This window comes from Palaemon carinicauda, chromosome 15 (genome assembly GCF_036898095.1).
Source record: "Palaemon carinicauda isolate YSFRI2023 chromosome 15, ASM3689809v2, whole genome shotgun sequence".
Classification (NCBI taxonomy): Eukaryota; Metazoa; Arthropoda; class Malacostraca; order Decapoda; family Palaemonidae; genus Palaemon; species Palaemon carinicauda.
In genome coordinates this window covers 6,677,262-6,682,643 of record NC_090739.1, presented here as the reverse complement: position 1 = coordinate 6,682,643, position 5,382 = coordinate 6,677,262, and the positions used below count along the sequence as shown (strand labels likewise).

General features: G+C 33.7%; 1 long non-coding RNA gene across 1 annotated transcript; it reads left to right on the top strand.

The window, feature by feature from the left end:
* Positions 1 to 742: 742 nt before the first annotated feature.
* LOC137654459 (uncharacterized) lies at positions 743 to 4,240 on the top strand. Its single transcript, XR_011046636.1, has 2 exons — positions 743 to 1,655; positions 1,781 to 4,240. It is a non-coding gene; the product is annotated as an uncharacterized lncRNA (long non-coding RNA).
* Positions 4,241 to 5,382: the final 1,142 nt, after the last annotated feature.

The following is a 5,382-nucleotide window of genomic DNA, read 5'->3' as shown; positions in this document are numbered from 1 at the left end:
AAGGGAGTGATAGAGCCAGTTCTAGAACTATCTTCCCTAGGTTTCTACATGCAATAACTTTTGAGTTTCTTTTTCGTATTGGTTTTTTTTAAATTCGTATGTTAATGTAAAATTTTTATTTTTTTATTTTTTCTTAATTTTTTTGGAATAAGAAAATACATTTGTGCTTTGTAAAGTTATTGTTTGTCGCTAATAAACAGCAGTGCAAAAAATTATCAGTTTTTCAACCATTCATGTTTGTATTTCATTGTATGATTGTAGTCTTCACTATTTATCAGTACCATAAGAGTAATTTTAATTTTTTTCAAAAAATGTGGGAGGTAGATTTCAAAAAGCATGTAAAAAGCTAGAGAAAAGTACATACATTTAAATATAATAAATATTTGCTCGATTCAAGTAAAGTTTCGGGAAATAATTGCCATTATGAACACAATCAAATTGTGTGGATCCCTAAACTGTAGCTTAAAAATAACTTCTAACCCCACTGATACCATTAAGCAGAAAAAACCAGGTTCTTTCAACAAAATGGTCTCTGCTTTCGGAAGTATGTCTAGAGATTTGGAGATGGTGGGGATGTCATAATGTATATATGTTTGGAACATCTCTAAACAGAAGATAGAGGTGTTTAGTTTGCCTGTAGCATGGAAAGTAAATGGCTTGTTACAAGACTGGTCAAATCTAGATTTGTACGTTTTTCCTTTGTTCTCCATGAATCAATATGCAGTCAAGTTCAAGGCATTAACAAACAGCAGGATGATGCTTATGGCTCCTAATTGGCCTGAAAGAGAGTGGTTTATAGATGTCTGGCCTCCATTGGTGAAGTGACTGAAAAGGTTGCCATGCAAAAACAAACTTCTCAGACAACTTTTTTTTGGAGTAGTACTGTACATCCAAACCCTTACATACTACATCTAACTGCATGGAAACTATCCACCATATTCATTGAGACAAAGCACTATCAAAGGGAATGAAATGCATGTCGAGAAATATATTAGCAAATAGGACTAGCTTGAACAATATTGTTAAATTTTTGCATTTCCTTCGTTATGAAAAGAATCTTTCCATTGTAGCTATTAAAGGATATAGATCCATGCCCAATACTGGGCTCAGATATCAAAGGTTAGATTTATCTGTTTCAAGTATTATTGTGGATGTATTTAGGTCCCTTATGATTAGAAACCTTCAACAATCAGAGGAATTTTTTGGAATTTAGATGTAGCCTACAGTAGTTTTAATATTTCTGAAAGGTTCGCAATTTAAACTTTTGTTTGCCCGAAGAGGGCCCTTAAAAATTATTTGGCCAAACATTTTAGGGGTAATGTTCCTATTTGTTTTTTGGTATTATGATGTTTAATCTTCCTTTGTGTCCTAATAAATATTGTATGTAAATTGTTTAAAGAATCCATATTTCCATTCAGGATCTTCATCCAGCCTTATCTGAAGAAGGACTGAAAACGTCACATGAAAACATGCGAACACTTATGGAGAAATTAGCTCAACTCTCAGAAAGCATAGAGAGGCTGCACACTAACACAAGTAGTGACCGAAAGACAAGCAGCAATGAGCGTAAAACAACCAGTCATCAAGTGTCATCTAATCAACCATCTGGTCAGAGAATCAGTGATCATTCTAATCACTCAAACCTTAACACAGGAGTAAGTGAAAATCTCTCAAATCGTTCAAGTGACCCATTAAATGTTACTAGTCCTCTGGCAACTTCTAGTCCCCAGAATGCTAACATTGGTAGTTCCTTTTCTAATAATGCTAATCATCATTCTAGTCCAGCAAGTTCAAGCACTGCACAAGGACAGCACAATGCTAATAATGTCAACCGTAATCGAAATTCTGGAGGGTATCAATCGACAATAAAAAATGGGAAGAATGCTGAATCTTGATGAATACTCATCTGGTGGATATCTTTTACCATTGTTTACAAAACTTGTTACTAGTGTGGTTTGTTTGGAGCTAGATGCTTTTGATAACTCTAATTGATAATTTTAAAGATCTGTCCATATAAGAGTTTGTATTTTATCCATTATATGAAAAGACTTATATGGAGTTAAAGCGTTCAAAATCTTTTATGCTTAACTTCTGTTGTTTTTATACAAATATGTAGAATATTGTTCTGTTATACATACATACACTGTATGCAGTTACTCATTTTTTATGTTTTGTGTGAAGAATTGAGTTATTTAATATTTAAATGCTTATACTGTATTCTGGACGATTATTCACAATAAATAATGCAGATCACCATGCATTTTGTACAATACAATCAAACTTTTACAGTGTGAAGTGCAATATTAATCTTAAGAGAACGTGGTTTCCATTTGAAATCATAGTTTATATCTTTGTAGAAAAAAAAAGTAATTTTTCATGTGAAAACTGCAAGATCAAAAAGGAAGAAGTCCCAATGAAATTTTTTACTAGCTGATATATGCTAATGTATCTTTCAGAATATTTATAAAACCAATCAGTACATTGCAGTTATACAAACAGCAGTTATTTATTTTCCCTCAAATGGCCATGTAACTTAAAGCTTGTCATTTCTTTTAAAGTACAATATATCTTCAGTACCTTTTTATAAAAAGAATGTGCGTGTTTGAAAGAGTAAATAAGGGAGTTGCATGTTGACTTGAAAGATGTGTCTCTTGTAATTTATTTTAGTAATTATCCTGGATATCTGTGCCATAAATGATAGAAACTCGGTGATATAATTTATTCAACATCTGTAACTATTGTACAGAGTACAGACATAAATTACCATGAATTAGCCTGTTTTGTGTTTGTCTAAGCAAGTGTTATCTTTTATTGTTTAATTAAATATAAAAAGTCATCTCAGCTAGGTGGTTAGATGTGATGTAATTACTTTATGGCATCATGAGAGTCTAGCATATAATTTTTTACAATTGTTAATCGGGTTTTCCTTCATAAATTTGTATCTTCTTGTATCTCTTCCGAAATACTTATTAATCAGTGTGGTGTAAGGTTGTTATTCACATTATTCTTGTTCCAAACTTTGATTTTGAGTATTTTTATTAAATTTGAATCATAACAAGACCATTACAAAGGAAATATAGTTCCAAGGTACCACATGTGTCCCTTAGTCCCATGAAATTATCAATATTTATTCAATTTTAAAAGTTACAGCATCAACATTGTGTAGAAAATATTTTAGACCACTCAAAAAGCCATTGACTTTGTGCAGACTTCCAGATAACAGAATACCCACTTCTGGAAGACAAAACTGAACAAAAAAGAAAGTAGATAAATTTAAGAAAGATTATTTACAAGTGTATACAAAACTGTAAGATGAACAATTCAGATAAACTGGCAAAGAAACATGGTGTACAATAAAGCAACATTTTAGCCTCTTGAAGTCAGTTAGGAATATATTAAAAGTTAGAAACAAAAGGCTTCTGTAACTGTACAGTTTTACATTATACCACTTCAGATTTAGAATGCTGAGGCTTTGAAATTTTATTCACATTCATTAAACTGAGAAGTTTTGTAGCCATTAGAAAAATTATTAAACAGGAAATCTCTTAATGACAGTCTCAGTCATAGCTATCATCATATGTAATACTTGAATAAACAAAATCTCTTGGAGTAAATTTGTCCAGAGAGTAAAGGTTCCATAACTGAAATGATCAGAATCAAAAGTACAGTGTATATTGAATGTCAAATATAGGGATATAACCCTCGGTTACCTTGTTCAACACACTGTAGACTTTTAAATAGGTCTTTGAACTTCTTTAAAATCATAGTTACATTGCTTTCCCTGCTGTTTGATTTTCATATTAAGAATGTTTACCAGATAAATTATATAATGATAATATTTTAGATCCATTCCTTGTGGTCTTTTCTCACCTATATGTCCAATTTTTTTCTGATTATCCTTACTTCTACAGTATTTCCTCTCATGGATTTCAAGATTTCTTGCCTTTATATTAGTTAATTGGGATTTAGTCATTATTACTGACTTCTACAGTATGCTGTTGATAGTGCTGAAGGTTTTTTGCTGTGTCCATTTACCCTCCTAGTTACATTACTTTCTGCCTTTTACTTTTCATTCAATATTTTATTCCTTTCCACCTACCTGTTCAACTTCTTTAATCTCATTTAGACTAGAAATGCTACTCAGTGGTCTCTTGAAATTACTCTATGATGATAATACACCTGGTCATTTGGCTACTCTGAAAATTCATCTAGCTAATTTTAATAAAGTGGAGATTTAGGCTGTTGAAGTTTCATATACAGATGGTCCTCAGATTTATGAACAAGATCCGTTCTTACGATGTGACGAAAGTAAATTTTTGTCATAAGCGGGGTTTACATGGATATTGTGCGTACATACATAAATACTGCATATGTATAATAATACTTTAGAAAAAGATAGGAAATAATCCCTTACCATTCATAAATTACTTTACTCTATACATACAAATACTTGTACGCTATACAGTACAGTAGTGTACCAACACTAATGCAGCACAAGTAGACAATAAGTAATACTGTACATATAACAGTTCCTTAAGTTTATTTCTGTGATTGGCCTGCACACTGAAAGGGCTTTGCAAGATGTGGAGAGAGACACTTTTTTGGAGGAGGAAGCGAAAGATGCTGGAGGAAAAGGAGACTCCGGATGAGATGCCAGAGAAACTGAAAGAGGAGCTGGAGAGTCAGATACTGGAAGAACTGGAGACTGGATGAGAAGCTGGATGAATTGGAGACTCAGGATGAGATGCTGAAAGAGGAGCTGGAGAGTCAGGGAAAGATGCTAGGGAATCAGAATGAGATGCTGGAGGTAGTGTTGGAGAAGCTGCAGGGGTAGAGAGTTGAGATTTAGTTGCAGGCCTCTTTACCTTTTTAAAGTACATACACAGGTTTTTCTGCCAGGATTGCATCTTCTTTTCCAAGATCTTGTAACACCTCACAGTGTCCATGACCCCCCTGGACACCTTCATAAACCTTTCCATGCTGGGATCTTGTTCTTCAAACTTTCCCATTACTCCCTATAGCAGGGAAAAACCTTATGCCAAGGCATTTGCTGAAAATTTCTTTGGCTTTGGGATTGGGGTGTCTTCTTGTGTAATCATCTAACTCTCTAGCTCAATGAGGTCCTCAGCAGACTACTGCTTTCTATGAGAAGCCAGGAGCTCGGTGACATCTGGTCGTCCAACCAGAGCACAAGTAACCTCTCCATCTCAATCATGAGACCACTTAGTTTTTTATGATAATGGTCGACTTCATAGAGGCAGATCCTTTCATATCCATAAGAATGTGATGTTTATCCTTGATGATAGTTGTAACTAAGGCCTAATGCACAACCTATGTTCTTGGGGGTCTCCCCTTTTTTGTTTCGCTAAACTATGTCCACTT